Genomic DNA, 21,601 nt, shown 5'->3' on the forward strand with positions numbered 1-21,601 from the left:
TGGCAGCCTGTTCCCTTGAGGCCTGGTCAGTGGGGCCTCATCTTTGGGGCCAGGCAATGGGGTCATGATTGGTGGAACCTGATCAATGAGGCCTTGTCAGTAAGGACCTGGTCAGTGAGGCCTTGTCAGTGAGGACTTGGTCAGTGAGGCCCTGGTCAGTGAGGACCTGGTCAGTGAGGCCCTGGTCAGTAGGGTCCTGATCATTGTGGGCCTGGCAGCGGGGGCCTGGTTAGTGGGGCGTGGTCATGGGGTTCTAATCAGTGAGGGTGTGGTCAGGGAGGACCTGATGTGTGGGATCTGGTCAGTAGGGACCTGGTGCGGGGGCTGCTGAGCACTGCTGGGAGATGTCAGGTGCAATGCACGTTATCGAAGGCCCTGTGGACAGCTCAGATGAGCCAGTGGTGCCCAAAGACCCAGTCAAAAGTGGGTGTTTAGATGGACCTGGGAGATCTTGCTCAGAGATTTTGACAGGACAAAGGCAAAGGAAGGGCCAGAGTGGCCAGTGAGATGGTCACAGTCTATGGGCTGCACAGGATGGAGGAAGCCAGGGAACAGGCAGAGTGGGCAGCTGGGGTGCAGGGAGAGACAGGTGCATGCTGGGAGGTCAGACCCTCTCAGTGCTGTGGGGGTGTCAGGTGGGGTGGGCTCCAGGTGCACCCTCAGTGCACTGGGCAGATCTCGGCCCAGGCTCCCTGGACCCTGGCCGAGTGATGTGGTCACTCCCTGGGGGACTGCTGTCAGGCCCCGGCCACCCACCCTGGGCAGTGCTGTCCCATCTCAGGACTGGACTTTCTCAGATCCTGCAAAGGGCACAGCCTCCAGCGCAGGAGGGGCAGCCCCATGGTGCAGCCTGAGCTCTCCATGGGCCTGGAGCATCCCCTGCCAGCCCTGCGCTCCCTCTTCTCCCAGGTCCGGCTTTTCCAGTGTCAGCCAGCAGAGGGGCTCCGTCCTCCCTTCTCTATGTGTCTCCTGGGCTGAAACTTGCGGCGGATTGGGACAGGGATGGTGCTTCCCTCAGGCCCATTTAGGGAGAGGACTGGCTCCCAGCCTGGCACATGTCCTCATCTCTGCCTTGGTTGCCTTACAGTGAGAAGGATCAGTCAGTGCCCTGAAGGTAAATGTAAGATACTGTCCATGCTGTGTGGGAGGCTGGTCTAGGGATGGAGGACTTAACAGGTCCTCCCAGTCTGTCAGGCCTGGGAAGCACTGTCCTGTCTCAGGACTCAGAAAGTCCAGTCCTGCGATGGGACGGTGCTGCCAAGGTTGGGTGGCTGGGGCCTGACAGCAGTCCCCCAGGGAGTGACCACATCACCCAGGCGGGGTCCAGGGAGCCTGGCCTGAGACCTGCCCAGTGCATTGAGGGTACCTGGAGCCCACTCCACCTGATACCCCCACAGCCGTTGCAGGGTCTGGCCTCCCAGCAGGGTCATTCCCTCATCTGGGGCAAGGGAGTTCACCGCCTTCAGCAGCCTCCATGAAGGCTGCCCCCCGGCCCCCCGCCCCCCACCTACACATGCACAGAGCTAGAAGGTCTGTCCCCAACACCACTCCAGAGTGTGAGAAAGGGAGAGGCAGTGGGATGGGGACTCTGTGCTTCGCATGTTGGCTGAGCTAAGAGGGCCCATCTCCATCCCAGCCTTTGTCAGGGAGACAAGAGGCTTCCCAGGGGCAGACATTATCTATTCTCCACCAGGATACCCAGGGTCAAGACTTCTCCCACTTCTGAACTCAGGGTCTGGCACTCTCTCACCCAAACTTCCACTATTTTGTGACACATGAAGCAACTCGGCTGTGAGACTTCCTGGAGCCTGCATGGAGATGTTCAGCCCTGTGACATCTCTGCAAGCCTTTTCCCTACAGCTGCATAAAGTTTGAGGTAGACAGTAGTAGTGTAAAGATGGGTTGAACCTTATTTCAGAGTGGGATCTTCATAGGTTTTTCCTCATCTTGTTTTTAGAATTTTTTCTTGTTTGTGTAAAGACGGTATTATGGAAACGTAAGGTTCAGTGAAGGAACTCAGGATGAAGGTGGGCTTAGAGCACCACTGTCAGCATCCCTCCATGTCCTGTCGCTTCTAGAAACCAAGCCCACACCAAGCACGGCACAAATAAAAGCCATCACCCTCTTATGATTAAAAAACCATATATATTGTGGAATATTAAATGTTCTGCATGTACTAACATGAGAGAAAATACTTTTTCTCTACATAGAATTTTTTCTTGGGGACTTGTTTTTCTCTAGGAAAAGCTAAAAAGAATTTGTGACTGAATAAATTAGATACCTCCCTGCAGAAGACAGTGCCTTGGACAGTGGTGATGGTGGCTAGAGGCACCGGGTATCTTCGGTCAGTGCTGAGGGAGACTGACTGGGGATACAGCTTTCTTGGAGATTAAGAGTTGGGGATGTCGCAGGCCCCATTGCTTATTGTTGCACCGGACACTTTTCAAGGGCTGCTGATCTCTGATTTGCCTGTCTCTGTTGGGACAACTCTGGGTCTTGAGAGTGGCTGGTTGACTGCTGGCTGCATAGCTCAGCATTCTGCTGTGTTCTGAGTAGAAGGGGCGCCTGTGGTTGCAGGGAAATCCACAGACTGGGGCTTGAAACTGCTGTTGGTGCTGATTTACCTTCAAGGCATGGTGCGCATGGCAAAGTGACATTTTCTCCTCCAGTATCTGTCCAACTGCTGCCATGAGCCGCTGAGCTTCAGCACTGCTGCTGTACATGCATGGTCGGATTTTTACTGTTTTTTGGCTCTCGGCGGTGACTGGTGCTGGCTTCCTTTTTTTCTCTGAAAAAATTGCTTGATGTTTTCTCCAAAGTGGCTTATTGAAGGAGGCTGTTTCTTTGATGGCAGTAGCTGGATGCCTTCATTCTGATGGGTGTCTTCTGTCTTCCTGCATGGGATAAGTTGAGGAGTCCTCAATCCTTGAAACATTTCTTCATGTTTTTCTAAGTTGGGCTTCCTAGAGTTCTCACTCTTGTGAGTAGGGGGAAACATCGGCCTTTGGCTCTTGCATGAGCCTTGACAGTTTGGGTTCCTGGGCCCCTTGTGCCCCAGGTTGCTCCTTCTGGCTGCCGTGAGGTCACGTAGCTCCTGGGAAGCCCACATGTTCCCAGTAGGCATGCTCTGGAGATGGCCCTGGGGCTCTTGAGAAGCCAAATTCTCTGAAGCATGGGGCAGAACAGATGCTTGCCCATCTGGAAGGAGCACAACAGTGGCAGAAACTTGAGGCTGGGTCTCTGATGTCGTGGCCATTCCAGGCTCAAATTCACTAACCTCCTCCTCCATAAGACGCAGCTTTCTTGGATCTTGGGAGACAGACATTCTAGGGAGTAAAGAGCTTTTGCTGGTCCCTGGAGCCACGCACATCCTCACTTGTGGCTTGGAGGTTTGCCATCACACAGGTTGCCAAGGGGACTCTGGGTTGTGGCACTGCCTCCCTGGTCTCTCCAGCCCTTGAAGATTGGGCTCCTAAGCTCCTGCTCTGCTGGGTGCTGCCTGTGAGGCTGTATGTGAGGGGCTTAGATGGCCACCTGCCCTCCTGTCCAGCTGGAGGAGACTTCAAGGGCCCATGACCATTCCAAGATGGGATCCCTCGCGGGGCCCTCTGGAACTGCTTACATGCAGGTGAGGAGACCTGAAGACTCTCTGGCATGTGAACAGATGCTTTGGTCAGCACCTGCTTTCTCAGACTTGCCATTGGTGGCCTTCTAAGGAACATGGCCACCTCAACTTTTGAGCCAGCCCCAGATTCACTGGTGGCTGAGGAGGGACCGGCAAGCTGTGTATTGCACAAGGATGAAACCAGTTTAAAGCACTGAATGGGCTTGAGGACCCTGAGGGCTAGACCCCACCTGTGCTTGGCCCAAAACCTCACAATATGGGCTCCCATCACCTGTTGAGTATATGGCTTGAGGAAGGAAAGCACCTGGGCTGTGTTCACACAGGCTTTCCCACTTTTCGGGGGTGCTAGATTTCTGGTTTTCACGTGGGTGTTGGACACGGGAAAAGCCTGGTTGACAGCAAGCCAGGATCGACGCACACTCACAGGGATCAAGCCCTCATCGGTCTGGCCCAACTTCCTACCCATGTGGGCTTTCAGGATGTTTTCTATATGATTCCTCTCTGTGAGTCTTAATAAATCACTTCCCGAGTCACTCCTCAAGGGCTTCCTCAAGTTCCTTTCTGACTCCTCAGAGGTTGCCCCCAGAACCTTCCCTGGGAAGCTTTCCATGCCCCTGGATAGATTTTGTGGGGTCTCACCCAGAATTTGCCCCAGATGTGGGCACCGGTCCCTCTCTAGCTGGAACTTCACCTTCTGTGCCTCTTTGCTGCTTTCACCTGTGGACATGGAGGACTGCCAGGGCCTGGGTTTGCCTTTGGCCTGACTTGTCCCTGGCGATTCATCCCGAAGCTGCATCAGATCCAGAGACTCTTGGATCTTTCCAGGTTGCCCCATGTGTTGCTCCAGTTGTCTCCGGAGTTCAGGACTGACTGGAAAGTTCTCAGGCAGAATGGATGTCAATCTTTCCTAGGGAAGGTTAGGAGTGGAGACACTAAAGACGTCCTGGGATTTTTGGATGCTAGAGGGTAAAGCCAACCCACCTTCTAGTTGTTTCCTCAACAAAGGCCATTCAGGGTGCTGAGTTTCAGGTAGGGAGAGAGCTTGCACTTTATTCTGCGATGCAGGGCAAGCTACTTCAGTGTTCTTGATTGGGGATGGAAAAGCAGGAGATAGGACTGGGAAAGAGGATTGAAGATCGGCCTGGGCCATAGGTGTGGGCTGGAATTGGGGTGTGGATGAAATAAAGGGTTGGGACTCAGGCCCCAGATGGGACAGGGGCTAGGCCAGGAAACGCAGTGGGGACATTGTAGTCTCCCTTTGGCGGGAAAGATGATCTTGCTGGACTGACGAGTTGAAGACGCTCCAGCTTCTGGTAGTCTCCTGCCACCAGGAGAAGGCAGAAACTTGACTGTTTGAGCTGCCAAGGCCTGAGATGGCTGGGACAGAAGCCACCAAATCCTCACATGGAGACAAGCTTTGAGGGATGGTGCCCAGTGGAAGTGCCACTGAGTCACAGTGAGATGGAGTTATCAGAGTGGAGTCCCACAGGGGAAGAGGAGTGAAGCCTTTTGGAGGAGGCGGAGAGCAGGCCAGAGGATCAGGGGTGTGTGGTGGGTGAGGGAAAAGTGCAGGTGGCTTGGGTGAGGGGCATTCTAGGAGAAGGGAAGGTTCTGGTGGCTGGGAGGCACTTGGAGAGGAGACTGAGGTGGTCATTGGGCCTGGTGATGTGGTGGAGGCCAGATCCTGAGGATGCTTGGTTTGAAGATCCGGGGAAGCTAACGGGGAGAGCATGGGACAGCATCTTCCACAGGCTCATGAGAGGACCGGGAGACTCCATCAGATGCTCTTTTGCCCACCTCACCTGGGGGGTCTGGACCAGAGAGCTGACCAAAGTCACCTTTGTCAAGATGTGGCCCCAGGAGGCTGAAGGAGACAGGAGGCACAAGCTGCAGCCAGGAGCAGGTGGGTTCAGAGGGCAGAATGGGCGCTCGGTCCACAGCCCCTCCACCACCCCACACCCTGACTGCCCAATTCTCTTGCTACCCCTCGCCCCAGGGTTTTACTGCCATTCTCTGTCCCCCTGGTCTCCCCATCCCAGGTCAACTCCAGGCTGCCTATGGCCCTGGGGTCGCATCCCAGCTCTGGTAGGAAGGATGCAGGGAAGGGGAAGTGACTCACCTCTGCAGTTGTGAAAGCAGGTCCCAAGTCTCCTCCAGGCCTCTCAGGCACTCTCTACAAGCTGGAAATCAGACTGGGTTAGGGCAGTGAGGAAGGGGCCTAGGATCTCACAGGAGGCTGAGTGTATGTTTCTTTAGGGAAGACCACGGGGAATTAGACCCTGGAACCCACCCATCTGTGTCCAAAGCCACATGGCCCCGATGGTAATAGCAAGGCATGGAGGACAGGGCTTTGTCATTCACAAAGGGCTTCCACACACAGGCCCCCCACCCCCATAGTCCTCACAACTGCCCTGTGGGGAGAAGGACTGGGGTGGTCTCAAAGAGGAATCAGCCTTAGCAGAGTTGAACAGCTGTTCCCAGGGAGCGGGAGGCCCCCTCACCCCCCTCCGCATCCAGGCAGGCATTGGTCTCCCCAGGACACATACACTGCCCCCTGCTGGGTAACGTTCAGTCCCTGGCCCACCATAGCTTCATTCCGGCACGGAATCTGAGAAGGACCCAGGGTTCTGATTTCCTTCCTAGGAGCCCTCACCTCAGGCTTCTTCAACTGACTTCTTCAGAGTCAGTTCCCTCCTGGACAGATGAGATCAAATTAACTCTAGTGTGCCCTGGCAGAGCCTTACCTCTCAGACTGTGGTTTTTCATCCTGCCTCTGGGCCTCCCCCACCACCCTACTGGACACTGGGAGACACGATGACGTGGGGAGACAAGATGACATGGGGAGACAAGATGACGCTGGGAGACAAGATGACACTGGGAGACAAGAAATGGTGAGGAGCTAGGACCAGCTCTCCCTCTTCGCCCCCAGCCCAGCTGCAGCACGCTGCACTCACGAACAGCATGGCTCTCTCTGTCTTTCTCAGGGAGCTCTGTGTGCTTCCTCCCACTCATGTTTAAATGGATGATAAACTGCTTTTCTTCTTAGAAAAACAGGAAGAGGGGGCTGGGCGTGGTGGCTCACGCCTATAATCCGAGCACTTTGGGAGGCCAAGGCGGGTGGATCACCTGAGGTCAGGAGTTTGAGACCAGCCTGGCCATGGGGAAACCCCATCTGTACTAAAACTACAAAAATTAGCCAGGCGTGGTGGCGGGCGCCTGTAATCCCCAGCTACTCAGGACGCTAAGACAGGAGAATAGCTTGAACTCGGGAAGCAAAGGTTGCAGTGAGCCGATATCACTCCATTTCACTGCAGCCTGCGTGACAGAGCGAGACTCCGTCTCAAAAAATAAAATAAAATAAACACACACACACACACACACAGGGATTTTCAATATGAGGTCCACCATGGATGCCATCAGTCCCTGTTCCTCTGCTCCAGGAACACCCAGGCTCAGGCCCACAGGCACCACTGAGCTGTCAAGTAGGATTCTGCTTCCCAGGACACCAGAGGAGACGCCAGGCCCCAGTGGGAGGCCCTCGGGGGCCCAGCACAGGCCCTGTATCACCCCACACAGAGGAGGCTGGGCCCCGAGCCACCAGCCCCAGGAAGGGGCTGATGAGCCAGGGCTCAGGGCCTGGCCGCGGACAGAGACCTCCCCTGTCTCATGGCCGGTCCTGGCCGCTGAGTCCACGGGTTTGATTTTGCCTTCACGCCTCCTGGGCTCCCCCACAGATGGACTGAGAGCTTGGGATGGAAATCCCTGTACACGATCTACCCCTACCAACCCCTGGCTGCCCTGCCTCTCCCTGGAATGATGATATTCTGGTCTCTCCTGAGACTTCCCATCGCAGCAGTCTCTCCACTGGATTTGGAAAAGTGGAACTAATAACAAAAAGAAAGGAGAGAATCAAGCTCTGTGGGTCCGGACTGGTGGCTCCTTACCTTTCTCTTCCCAGGTGATGGTGAGGATGGGTCGTCACAACAGAGGTAAGATAATAGGGTAGTAATAGGAAGAAGAACTTCAGGGCAAACACCAAGGTGAGGAAGATATCCAACACCCATGGTGTGGAGCTGGGGGCGCTTAGCGATGAGGCACTAAGTAATTTTAGAGGAAAGGGAAGATTCTTCATGTGAATAGGCGCATTGCTTTCAAGCAACTGAGCTCTGGGCATCCCCGTGGAGACTAGGGACTGGGGCCCAGGCCTGCATCACAGAGCTGGGGCCTTCACATCACAAAGGGCTCCTTTGTTGGGGAGGGGCAGTGGGAGGGGGAGGGGCAGTAGGAGGGGGAGGCTGAAGCACAGACCCTCCCCACCCCCCAAGCCCGGTATCCCTCCACCCTCCCACCTTCCAGATCCCTCCTTCCCACTAAGTTTTGTCAGTGATAGAACTCAGCCAATTTTCTATTCTTTCTCCCTGGAACACAGACATTACCTCGTTCCTTTTGTCTGTTGGAGACAGTGGCTTGAGGTTACCTACTTTATAGCCTTGAAAATCTAAAGTTGACTCTGAAATTTTGGCTATGTACCAGGGATTTTTATTCTCAGAATCTCGTTCGTCCTCAACTCAAGCTTTCCCACACGATGTTTTTGTCTTATATCAATCCAGAGACAAAATGTAAATTTCTTTTACTCTTAGTTTTGCAAATTTTGAATAGTAAATTTTAAAAAATTATTTCTATCTCTTTTTTTAATTTTTTTATTTTTTGGGGACGGAATCTCTCTCTGTCGCCCAGGCTGGAGTGCAGTGGCGTGATCTCGGCTCACTGCAAGCTCTGCCTCTTGGGTTCAAGCTATTCTCCTGCCTCAGCCTGCCCAGTAGCTGGGACTACAGGCATCCGCCGCCACCACGCCCGGCTAATTTCTTTTTGTATTTTTAGTAGAGACGGGGTTTCACAGTGTTAGCCAGGATGGTCTCAATCTCCTGACCTCGTGATCCACCCGCATCAGCCTCCCAAAGTGCTGGGATTATGGGTGTGAGCCACTGTGCCTGGCCTTCTATTTCACTTTCAATCAAAGGGACCTACCCACATACAATTAAGATTTTTTTTTATTTTTTTAAATTTTATTTTTGTACTTATGTATTTAAGTTCCAGAGTACATGTGCAGGACATGCAGTTTTCCTTTTTTTTTTTTTTTTTTTTTTTTTGAAACGGAGTCTCACTCTGTTGCCAGGCTGGAGTGCAGTGGTGCGATCTCGGCCCACTGCAACCTCTGCCTCCTGGGTTCAAGCAATTCTCCTCCCTCAGCCTCTCGAGTAACTGGGACTACAGGCGTGCGCAACCATGCCCAGCTACTTTTTGTATTTTTAGTTGAGATGGGGTTTCACCATGTTGGTCAGGATGGTCTCGATCTCTTGACCTCATGATCCACCCGCCTTGGCCTCCCAAAGTGCTAGGATTACAGGCGTGAGCCATGGCGCCTGGCCAGATTACATTTAATATTGTTAAGATGGAAATACTTTCCAAAGCAATTTGCAGGTTCAATGCAATCCCTATTTAAATTCTAATGATGTTTTTTGCAGAAATCGAAAAATGTATCCTAACATTTATAAGGAGTGTTAAGGAAGTCCAAATAGCCTGAACAATCTGGAATAAGAAGAATAAAGTTGGACTCATGCTTCCTGATTTCAAAGCTTACTTTAAGGCTATAGCAATCAAAACAGCGTGGTACATGGTGTGGCGTAAAGACAGATATATATGTAATCCCAGCACTTTGGGAGGCCAAGGTGGGCAGATCACTCGAGGTCAGGAGTTTGAGACTAACCTGGCCAACATGGTGAAACTCCATCTCTACTAAAAATACAAAAATTAGCTGGGCATTGTGACACATGCCTCTAGTCTCAGCTACTCGGGAGGCTGAGGCAGAAGAATCGCTTAAATCCAGGAAGTGGAGGTTGCAGTGAGCCGAGATCGTGCCACTGCATTCCAGCCTGGGTGACAGAGTGAGACTCTGTCTCAAAAAAAAAAAAAAAAGGAAGACAGATATCAGACATGTAAATCAAAAGAACAGAATAGAGAGCCCAGAAATAAACCCTCGCACATATGTTCAAATGGACGCCTTGGACATGTAATGTCAAGGGCACTCTTCGTTATCTAGTTTGAATTTTTATTTCTGAAGATATTTTTGCTGTATTTGGTCATCTTCCTTTTGTAGTATTCTTCTCTGCTGCATTCAAATTTTTTAAAGAACTATTTGTGTCATTCTTTAACATCAAAATTTATCTTGATATATAGCTTGTATTTTGTTTCTGCTTCTTTCTTTTTCTTTTAGATTTAAAACATATCATGGAAATTTACTCATTTTACATGGGTACCTCCATTGTATACATGAAGTATACATCTTAATAAACTTCTGTTTTACAGAAATAAATTTTATATATAAAAAACTTTATGAATAACCTAAAGAAAAAGAGTAAAATGAGCATTCATGTTTTGATCACAGATTTTTTTTTAAAAAATGGAATGTGTCTTTGAAGCCCTGAACACAGCTACTTTTCTATTTATTTACTGAGCACTTAAGTTGGTTCTCTGATTCTAATCAATATTTTTCTGTCATTGCCTTTCTCTACATGGTTTTGTATCTCTCTGTTTGTTGACATTATGTCAGTAAAGATCTCTAGATCTCTTCTTCAAAGTCTTTAAATCATCACATATCTCTCTCCACCTTCCCTTTTTTCTAAAACTGCCTGTTTTCTTTTTCTCCTCAACTCAGATATTAAAGATGTTTCCTTATTTCTCTTTCTCTACATTGAATGATCTCCTTGATGCTTTTGGTGTGTACTTTTTTTTCTTCTTATAGACTGTGGTCAACGGATATCAAAATGTATTTTTGTGTCTTTTTCAAACATATGTGTGTTTTACTTTTTTTTATCTTGGTTACTCATCTCTGGGTTATGGCATATTTAGTAATAGGTTATTTTATCTTAGCATACAAAAATTGATATAAATAGTTTATTTATAAAAAACTGTATAGTTAGGCCAGGTGTGGTGGCTCATGCCTGTAATCCCAGCAATTTGGGAGGCCAAGGCAGGTAGATCATTTGAGTTCAGGAGTTCAAAACCAGCCTGACCAACATGGTGAACCCCATCTCTATTAAAAATACAAAATTAGCCAGGCATAATGGCACATGCCTGTAATCCCAGCTACTTGGGACGCTGAGACAGGAGAATCACTTGAACCCAGGAAGCAGAAGTTGCAGTGAGCCATGATCACACCATCGCACTTCAGCCTGAGCAACAAGAGTAAAATTCCATCTCAAAAAAAAAAAAACTGTATGGTTATAATATCACTTTACCTGCCATATATACCATAAAATTGTTCTTCATATTATTTATCTGAGATTATAATTTCATATGAATGCTTTCAAACTATGTTCAGTTGAAACTGAGAGGACCATAGTTTATAGATTTGTTTCTTTGATATGCCATAACATAATATCTGTTTAAACAATTATTAAATATTTACTCTTAAAAATACTTGACTTACTAGTTCTGTACATTTCTGCAGATATAAGAAATGCCTAGAAATGACAATAAATATGTTAAATGTATTTGGAAATGAAGACATGGAGACTTAAATACAGATCAACTGAAAATGGATATTCTGTTTAAGAAGCTAAAACAGAAGGTAATTTTAAAAAATAATTATTTTATCTTAAGGTCTAGATTACACGTGCGAGACATGCAGGTTTGTTATATAGGTAAACGTATGCCATAATGGTTTGCTGCACCTATCAATCCATCACCTAGGTATTAAGCCCTGCAGGCATTAGCTATTAATCTTGATGCTCACCCTCCTGACCCCAACAGGCTGGGCTTGGTACCCCTCCCTGGCTTCAGAAAGAAGCCAAACAAGGAGCTTTCTTCTGCAGAATGAAAGCTTTTTTTCCAGAAGCACTGCTGACTGTTTGGTGGTTGCCATTTGTGGCAGTGAGCCTTTTGTCCATTCTGAGGTTGGACTGGTTTCTCCTTTTGGCCCTGCCCTGCCCTACAGACTGTAAAGGAGAACAACAAGAGGCCCCCAGCAAACATCCACAGATGGCCCTGGACATCAGCCACATTCTGAGAAACATGTCATGTTCTGGGAGGGCTAAGGCATCAAGTAAGGCCTATGGGGCTGGAGGATCCCAGGGCAGGTGGGGCAATCCAGACCATGGTGGCTTCCCATGAGAACTGGGAGGTCCCAAGGCATAGTCAGGGGTTCCACAGGAGGAGTCACAGAGCTGCCAAGGGCTCTCCTGGCCCAGGGAGTAGTCAACACCATGGACTGAATGAACACCTGCTGGGCTCCAAGCCCTGGGCCAGGCTGGGGCATGTGGGGCCAGGAGGCAGCTCAGAGTAGGAGGCAGAGAGAGAAGTGTGCTCAGAGGGCACCCATATCTGGATGTAATGTGGTCCTGAGATTCTGGCTGGGAAGTGCTTCCAGGATTCCATGTGTTATGCAGCTTCTTCCTCTCCCCAGCCTCACCCTGCAGGAATTCTAGTGACTATATTGCCACCATCTTGGAGCTCCGTGCCCTCATAGTGTAATGGCACCAGCAGATCTGCCTGTGCACTGACTTCCTGTACTACCTCACTCCAGAGGGGTGATGCTTCTGCAGGGCCTATGACCTGGTGCACTACTTTAGACACCATCATCCTGGAGCAGCACTGCACCCTCACTAGCCAGGGATTTGATGACTTCCTCAAGGCCAAGGCCACATTCAAGACTTTGGACTTCAGTGATACACTTGTGCTGGGCAAGGTGGGCCTCTCTGGGATCTTAATTCAGGAGGCAGAATGCAGCTTGAGATCAAGTGTCTGATCAAAGAACTTGAACTTGATCTGGAAGGCTCTGGGGAGCCATGGAAAGTGCTGGATAAAGGATAGACAGTAAGCCACGTTTTAGAGATGACTGTAAGAGGCTGCCTGGAAGGGGTGAACAAGAGCCAGGAGACCAGGGAGGGAGCTTGTGGGGCAGGTTTGGAGATGGCAAGGGAGGGATCCTGCTTGGATGAAAAGTCTTCAGGAACCGTCTCAGGTTACATTCAGGTGTCCTCAGAGCTAGTGTGTTCAGAGGTCTTGTCTCCAGGATGAAAATGGGAAGGAGTTGTCAGATAAGGACATATAAATGGAGGCTGGCATCTTCATGAGTGTCACTGGTGGTCCTGGTGTGGACTACTGTGAGAACAGGGGTCTCTCCATTTAGGGGCATTGTAGATGGACCCTATATCACTCCATTCTGCCCTTCCTTTCCCTCTTCCCATTCTCCTGAGGGCCTCAGTGCATGGGCGCTGTCCATCCTCTGGTGCTGAAGCAACCAAGCAACCCAAACCTGCCTGGCTGCCTCTTAGGATATGACAGCACAGCCAGTGCCCTCTCCTGGATCCTGTGCAACTTCACAAGACACCCAGACGCTGGGAGTGCTCCCAGCATGTGCCGCAAGAGTCCTGAGGACCACAATCCTGAAGACATTGAATGGTGGGTGCAGCGCCTCATAGCTGTTCCCCAGCCCCTCTAATTGGCACTTCTCCACGTGCTGAAGGGGGATAACGTTTCTGCCATTATTGCCTAGTAGGAAAAGGAGTGTGGAGCCCAGAAGCAGGGCCTGGTACCCAGCCTGCCTAGCAAGGGGGAGAATTTGTAGGCTTTGTGGACAGAAAGATCTGGGAGTCCATATCTATCACCCACTAACTTGATATGAGACATTAGTAAAATCAGTTTTCTGAACTACATTTCTGCGTGTGTAAATTGAGGGGAATTTCTTCTACCCCACGAGGCTGCTTGGAGAATTAGTGACAGTGTATGTAGAGCAGGTGCCACCCAGCAGGCATTTGGTGTCCAGACCACTCCTCTTCCCCCTTCATTTTCTGCCAAATTTGCATTCTGTTCCCAAGACCTTCACTCCCCTTAATTAAGCTCTTCCCTCTGATTCCCACCTTATCATCTATTCCGTGGATTCACTGGGATCTAAGTGGGTAACAGTCATGTATGCATGTATATATGTGTACATATGCACTGTGTTGGTCTTGGAGTGTGGTGTGTGAATGTGTGTGTGTGTGTGTTGGAGTCACTGAGTGACTGAAACTCTCCACACCAGGCTGTGTTTCTGCTCATTGCTGGAGGTGCTGTCAGGGGCCCTGCCCTCAACCCCAGGTCTGACCCTTGCAGTGCAGGCAGGACATTCCGGGGGAATCATGTCCTTGAAAGGAGCCCCGAGGAGTGACTGGTGGGTATTGGTGGATAAATACCCCGGCTCCTTTTCTCTGGCTGGGATGACTCTGAGGCACATGTTCTGTGCTGTCTCTTGGAGGTAACAGGCTGGGCTGAGACCTGGCTGCTACAGTGAAAACTTTCTTGATGAAGTTTCCTTTAACTGCTGCTTTCCTTTCCTGTCTCATTTCCCCACTCCTCTACAGATGTTTCCTGGGATTAACACCCTAAGGAAGAACTGGCAGTAGAATTACTGTCCTAGAGTCATCTCCAAATAAAATTTTTGTATTTGAATCTTTGCCTCAGGATCTACTTCAAGGAAACTCAAAGTAAGACACACATTTTTCTGTCGGCTCCTCCAATTCCCATAGACCTGTTGTTGTGCCGTTTTTACCAAAAAGGAACGTGAAGATCAGAGAGGGAAAGTCGCTTTCCCAACGTCACCCAGCTGAACAGTGGTGGAGTTCAACTTTGACCATGGGTTGTCTGGCCCCAAGGTGGAAGCTTGCTCCTCTCCCATGAGTCTCCTCCCTTATCAGGGTCAAATGAATGAATGGAGGATGTTAAAAGTAGACAGGGTCTCTGATGCCTGTGCTAGAGGAACCCAAGCTCATGGCTGGTGCCTGTGTTCTCATTCTTACCTCATTAAGAGTAATGATGAAAAACATGCTCAGTGCTGACCGTGTGCCTGGGGGTGCTGTTGTAGGCACTCTGTTTACTTTAATTCATTTAATTTTCACAATAACCTTGTTTTTACTTTTAGTTTTTAGGTGAAAAACCTGGAGCAAAGAGCAACACAGGAAGTTTCCAAAATTCACCCTGCTGGTCCAGGTTTGAACCAAGCAGTCTGCACCTGGAATCCTTGTTTGTAACCATGGCACCATGGCTTCTCACACGTCTCATAGTGGAGTTCTACCATGTGTCAGGCATGGCACTGAGCAGTTTCTTTTAAAAACATAATTTGTAATTAGGTAGATTACTAATTCTACCTCAGAATGCCACACAGCCTTCATGTGATCAAAGGAAACAATTGGTAAGTGGAAGCATTGACAACAAACATTCTTTTTTCCATTCCCCCTTCATTCCAACAGTTGGGACAGTGTTTTCTCTGTGCCTATAGAAACCTCAGCTCCTGTGCCAAGGAGCCTGGTCCCTCTGGGGAATGTGGCAGTCAGGTGCTGGCAGGGACCTGTAAGCAGCTGAAGGGTCATAAGAAGGAGCTGTTTACAAAGGTGTGGGCAGGGCCAAGGGGACCGAGGAGGGATGGCGCAGGGCCCTGGGGTTAGCATCATCTGGGAACTGTCATCATCCCCGAGGCTGGTGGGACCACAGAGAAGCTGTTTCAGGAACTCATAGGGAGAATCTGCAGCTGAAAGAGGAGGCCAGAGGAGACATCACTCCCTGTGCCCTTTGACTGCATCCGGATGCCCCCACTGACCACACTACCATCTCCTTATTAGATTGGAGAGGCTGCATGGAGGGGTTCTAAGCCTCCTACTGTGGCTCACCTCCAACAGTGAGTCAGCACCAGCTCCCCTAACTCCACAGGCCAGAGTCCACTTAGCTCCTCTATCCAGCATGGTCCCCTTTCTCCCTACAGGCCCCTCTGCTGAGAAGCAGCAGAATCCTGTTTCTCCCTACAGGCCCCTCTGCTCCATATGAGTGGTGTTTTGTGAGTCTCCTCCCTTGGTTTTGGATGAGAAACACCCTTTCCCTTTCTACAGGGATTGTTTCTCTGGACCCCAACCCGAGTTTTCCCCTGGTGGGGCCATGGGCAGGTAGGGGTGGTGGAACCAACTCTTTAGAACCAGCAATGCCAAACAGATCCCACTCAGGGGAAGTTCTTGCTAACTGTCATGGGTCCTCTGGAATTTTCTGAAGGATTCCTGTTTTTATTTTCCTCCTAACCAGCTCATGTGATCTCCTGGGATCTCTACTTAAGATGCTGGCAGGCCGGCCAGCTGGTCTGGCCCTGGATGTGCCTTCAGGGGCTAGTTATTCTTCATGACCTGTGTTGTGGTGAGTGATAAGCAGCACTTGCTTCTAGCTTCTCTGTTGGGCCAGATTTCATCCCCACCGTGGCTCTTCAGTGTGGCTGCTTCCTGCTCCCTCCATGGACCCTGGGCAGAATTGCCCCATGTTTCTGTTTGGGCACCAATGAGGAAGGAAGCATGAAGGACGCACAGGTCAGGCCATTCCGTTGCCCACCTCGTGCTGGGTCTTTACTCCTGGGATGGCTTCAGGGGCAACTCCTTTTCCGTGCCCCCGCCCCCCACCCCCGCCACATCTCTCAGGTTTCTGCTCAAAAGTCACCTCTTGGAGGGGTCTCTCCCTCTCACAGTGTTTGGAACAGCTCCCTCAATTTCTTTCTAGCTCATGTCACTCTGCTAATGTCTTTCATTACCACCACCATCTGACCTGGTCTTACGACCTGTTAGCTTCCTTCATCAGACATGAGCACCAGGATGGCAGGGGCCTCATCTGTCTTGTTCCTCCTGTGGCCTGGGTCCTAGCACCATGTCTGGTACAGTGTAGGCGCTCAAGGAAAGTTTACTGTTGAAGAACTGTCTACCTGGGAGAGGTTACTGTTAGTCTGAGCTGCACTATTTGGTAAACCCCTTGCTGTTTTGCAGATCCTGGTCAGAGTAAAACATTCCCTGGGAACTTGCACTGTGAGAAACATCCTAACCACCTGACTGCAGAAACATCCTTACCACATTCTGCTGGGCAAAGGCCCAAAAGCCTGACTGCAGGAACATCCTTATCATCTTCTACTGGGCAGCAAGCTATGCTACCCAGAGCCCTCCCTCCCAGCCCTATGATTACCCCAGCCTGTGAGCGGCAGCGGGCCCTGACACTAAGGTGGTTTCCTCCTCCGCAGGGTTTTGCTAGTAATAAACCTGTGTTGCTGTTGAAGCTGCCAACTCTCTCTCTCTCTCTCTGTGTCTTTCTTTATCTCTTGTCTTGCCTTCAAAACCTTACGATAACTCCACCTCTCCATTTTACCATGGAGGAAATGGGACTCAAGGAGAGCAAGTAACTTGCCCAGAATTACGCAGCCAGTGAGTCACAGAGCCTGAACTTGAACTCAGTTCAGCTGAATCCAGAACTCCTGTCTTCCTGAGAGTCCAGGAAATGAAAGGTGGAACTGCAGCTAGTGGGCAGCCCACATGCTTGTTCTAGGAAACCTCAGGCAGGCTCCTGGGAACTGTGTCTTCATGGGCACAAAATAAGAACTGCTGCTCACCTGTGCTGTACATAATTTTTTTTTTTTTGAGATGGTGTCTCGCTCTGTTGTCCAGGCTGGAGTGCAGGGGTGTGATCTCAGCTCACTGCAACCTCTGCCTCCCTGGTTCAAGCAATTCTCCTGCCTCAGCCTCCCAATTAGCTGGGACTACAGGCGTACATCCAGCTAATTTTTGTACTTATAGTAGAGACGAATTTTCACCATGTCAGCCAGGCTAATCTTGAACTCCTGACCTAAAGTGTTCCACCTGTCTTGGCCTCCCAAAATGCTGGGATTATGGGTGTGAGCCACTGCACCCAGCCTCAGATCCTCATTTCAAAGTTTTTTTGTTTGGTTGGTTGTTTTTTTTTTTTCTTTTTTCTTTCTTTTTTTTTTTTTGGAGATGAAGTCTCACTCTTGTCGCCCAGGCTGGAGAGCAAAGGCACGATCTCTCGATCACTGCTCACTGCAACCTCCGCCTCCCGGCTTCAAGTGATTCTCCTGCCTCAGCCTCCTGAGTAGCTGGGATAACAGGCACCTGCCACCACACCCAGCTAATTTTTGTGTTTTTAGTAGAGATGGGGTTTTACCATGTTGGCCAGGCTGGTCTTGAACTCCTGACCTCAGGTGATCCATCCGCCTCGGCCTCCCAAAGTGCTAGGATTACTGGTGTAAGCCACTGCACCTGGTCCAAATTAACTTTTAACAAACAAGAGAAATATGTACAGCTGCCACAGTGTAATAAATTTAAAAATGAAATTCATCAGTTTGAGACAATTGGCCAGTTTCTGCATAGTTTGTAATGTGCAGAAACTGGATGATGCATCTCTGATACATCTCCTTGGAATGAATATTATCTTTTCAATTATTATGGTTCTAATAAGGGACTCCTTATGGTTGCTTTGGACATCCCACTTAAGATGAAGATAGTTCTCCTTCTTCCAGTGTGATCAGCAGTACTAATTCAATATATAATTACCATGCTTCTCAAGGCTATTTCCTACAGACCAATAATTTTCTAGAAGATACTAAACAGCTTGAATCTCACTCCTGGAACACAAGCCCCAGCTATATGGATGGCAAACATTTATCCTGTTTACATGGTAAGTCATAGGAACACATGATTTTCTCACTAGGACATTAAGATCTTTGGAGGACTCTTGCAGCCTGTCCCTTGCAGCTTTCTCTCTCCACCTTCCTAGGGCACCATCCCCTCTCCAGAGCTGGCATGGAGCCCAGGTGGAAGGTGGCATTTCTGCTCAGCAAGTGACTAAGAGAAGCCTGCCATTGGCAACAGAAAGTTCTAATGAGAGCCCAGGTTTTTAGACAGCCAGTCTCCGTATTTCTTCTGACTGTGGTAGAAAATAAGGCAAGGAAAAAGGAGTCTTTATAAAAACAGTGTATTTCTGTGATAGATTTCCAAGGGGAAAAAAAATCAGAACTACATTAGAAATGTTAGCAGGCAAGAGGGAAGACCTGTCTCCAAGGACCAGCTGAAATTCTAAATTAACTTCCTCTTCCGTGCCCGAGTGAATTTAAAATAGATATATAAATGTCAGTTGTATTTATATTCTTCAATAAAGGACAAGTATATACACAAAATAAAATTTAAAACACTATTGAATAATTTGAATACCACTATGAAGTAAGACATAATAGGTTATCAAAGCAAGAGAAGCTTGGACTCTCTCTTAAAGTAAATAAAGGTGGTTGCAGAGAAAAGGATCTCTAATGAAATAGGAGAAAGTCACGGCCCTTGAGCAGAAAGTGAAAGACCGTCATTTAAGAATGTCCTGCCAGCTAAAGCTTTCATAAAACAGCTTTATGCATCCTTTCGATTAAATGCTCTGCGTGGCTGTGTGGAGGAGATATTATTAGGATGGGCTGAACTCTTAAAATGATGAAATTGAGTTTACTGTAAATTTATGGAGAAAAAGGAAATAAAAATATGCTCCTGTAAGTTATCTGGGAAAGAGAACTTTAAAATCAAGACTAAGAGAAGTTCTTAACTTCCTTGCGTCTATTTGTTTAAGCGCTCTTGTAGAGGTAGGTATTAACACACACTATGTTAAACACCTTGCACAAAAACACCGCATCAGGAGAAACAAGGTCTGCATATTCTCTGTCAGCCAATGGAAAGGAGTGGAGTAAACCAATGATTACTTAACAAACATGTTTTAAAACAGCAAACTATCATACACAATGTGGAGTATATAGTCTGTTCAGTATTATGAAATGGTTTTATTTTGTTTATTTTGAAAATACTTGACATTTTAAGCAACTTCCTAATAAGACAGTACATTTAAAAGCCCAGAACAGGCCGGGCGCGGTGGCTCACGCTTGTAATCCCAGCACTTTGGGAGGCCGAGGCGGGCGGATCACGAGTTCAGGAGATCGAGAACACGGTGAAACCCCGTCTCTACTAAAAATACAAAAAATTAGCCGGGCGTGGTGGCGGGCGCCTGTAGTCCCAGCTACTCGGAGAGGCCGAGGCAGGAGAATGGCATGAACCCGGGAGGCGGAGCTTGCAGTGAGCCGAGATTGCGCCACTGCACTCCAGCCTGGGTGACAGAGCGAGACTCTGTCTCAAAAAAAAAAAAAGCCCAGAACAAAACACTCATGGAATGATCATCTTCTCTAGGAGCAAGGAAACCCAGCCTTTCTGGTTTATTTATAGCCTTCCACTAATGAAACCTTTACAATTTTGTTAGGTCTAATTCAAAGACCAAGAAAAATTGGATGGAAAACAAAGGGAGCAAGTTTTGTGTCTTTTTAAATGTGTTTTCAACAGCCAGAACATAGCCCTTGAAAATAAACTTCAATAAAGAACTATAATTTTATAATAAAGAAATGGAAAAGCCCCTTAAATACCTAATTCCAGATTTTCCTTTTCATAAAGTCAGTGTTCTTGATACATACAATTTCCCATACAAATTTCAATTTCTTATTTACAATCCCTTTATATTTATTGATGAAGTTACCTCCCGACGTGGTTAAAAATACATTACTCTGTAACTATGATTTTTCTGTGATAAAAGTAAGATGTAGGACAAGTCAGCTATTATGGTGGGATATATAAAGCAGTGCTGGGAATGGAGTCCTCCACAAAAAAATCACCGGGGCAGAGCATGCTCTTCAGTCCTGGAATTTCTTACATGAGATTGTTGATTCCAAGTTGTTACAGTGGCTTCCAGGAGCCACTATACCCTTGACTATAGCACTGTTTCTTCCAAAACAGAAATATATGAATCAGGGGCTCAGGTGTCACTGTGGGAGGAAGACCCTTCATTATTGTGCATAATTTACAAAATCGTCACTCGTGTTCCTACAGCCTCAGTCTCCACTGGGTTTCAGGTACAAAGAAGGCTCCTTCTCAAAACCTCCCTTGTTTGCCCCGTAACTTTTAGCACTGGGGCCATCGCACATGGGCCATGAGAGAAGGTTCTGAACCATGGAACGTGGGCAGAAGTGGCAGAAGCCAGTGCTAGGCCAGGCCCTTTCCACTTTCTGCATCATCTCCCATCCCTCTTCCGCCTATAGAGACAGCTGTGGAAACCTCGGGAGGCCGGTCAGATCCAGACTGGATGAGCAGTGAGCCAGGGAAGACATGAGGCCACTGAGACCCCAGGCTCGTTCTATTTCCACAGCCAGTATGATCTACCCTCACTAAGACAACACCAGGCACAGAAATGGTTCCAGGGGGCTAGAGATTGAGACGGTCGCCGGCCACTGTGCTGTTCTCAGTACTTCGGGGCTGACAGAACAAAGGAGCTAATAGGGGTCCCAGTGACCATGAGGGAACGAAGTTGCTGCTGCCCCGAGGGAAGAGAGGAAGGTCTCCCGTGCCCAGAGTCCCCGTGGGGGTGTTCCTAGCATGCTGCGTTAGGATAAAAGCCAAGAGAGGATCGGATCACGCAAACCGCAGGCAGGAGGTACCCCTCAAAAGGGAGCAATTGCTGAGGAATGGAGACTCCAGCAGCTGCGGTGCTCGCTGGGGGCCCAGGAGCAGCGTGGGACACTGGCTGCAGGAGGCTGTGGGTTCCAGGGGCGGCCATGCAACCCATACCAGACACAAAGGCAACAGAAGTTGAGCATGTTCCCTTCCCACGCCCGTGTGCATGCATTCATTTCATCAGCCGTCTCCTGCTTTTGTCTCTTCTCGCCCACCGTCTATTTTGTGCGGTGCACTGGAGCTCACCGGTGACGCAGCTGAGGCAGTGGGTTTGGGGAGTCAGGTGCGCCTGCACCTTAGCAGGCAGGAATGCTGCTGGGAAGGAGATGCGGGGAGGGGTCGGGTTCTCTCTGTGTGAGCAAATGCTTGCTTCAAAGGGTTGATGCCTTGAGTGAAACTGGAACATATTTTGGCACCATGATAGTTGTGTCGGTGTGTGAGCATAGAAAGAAGGTGTGCATGGCCCGGCAGTTATAGAAATGAAGCCTGAAGGCCTGAGGATGGGCTCCTTCGTTGTCCTCTTGTGACCTTCTCTATGTGGGGCCTGGAAAGCTGCAGCCGCTCCCAGGCTCCCCATGAGCTGGGGCTCCGGGCGTGGTGCAGC

General features: G+C 49.1%; 1 long non-coding RNA gene and 1 pseudogene across 6 annotated transcripts; one reads left to right on the forward strand and one right to left on the reverse strand.

Annotated features, from left to right (window-relative positions):
- Positions 1 to 1,402: 1,402 nt before the first annotated feature.
- Positions 1,403 to 8,354, reverse strand: LOC100601471 (annotated as a pseudogene).
- On the forward strand, positions 5,443 to 16,748 carry LOC115831002. 6 transcript variants are annotated; one of them, XR_004026561.1, is made up of 10 exons: positions 5,443 to 5,528; positions 6,269 to 6,516; positions 10,341 to 10,401; positions 11,136 to 11,255; positions 12,090 to 12,371; positions 13,707 to 13,835; positions 14,026 to 14,148; positions 14,583 to 14,852; positions 15,731 to 15,838; positions 16,453 to 16,748. It is a non-coding gene; the product is annotated as an uncharacterized LOC115831002 (long non-coding RNA). The 6 variants fall into 6 exon arrangements; XR_004026658.1 differs by lacking the exon at positions 10,341 to 10,401; XR_004026578.1 differs by lacking the exons at positions 5,443 to 5,528; positions 6,269 to 6,516 and adding an exon at positions 7,532 to 7,614.
- Positions 16,749 to 21,601: the final 4,853 nt, after the last annotated feature.

This window comes from Nomascus leucogenys, chromosome 1a (assembly GCF_006542625.1).
Source record: "Nomascus leucogenys isolate Asia chromosome 1a, Asia_NLE_v1, whole genome shotgun sequence".
NCBI lineage: Eukaryota > Metazoa > Chordata > Mammalia > Primates > Hylobatidae > Nomascus > Nomascus leucogenys.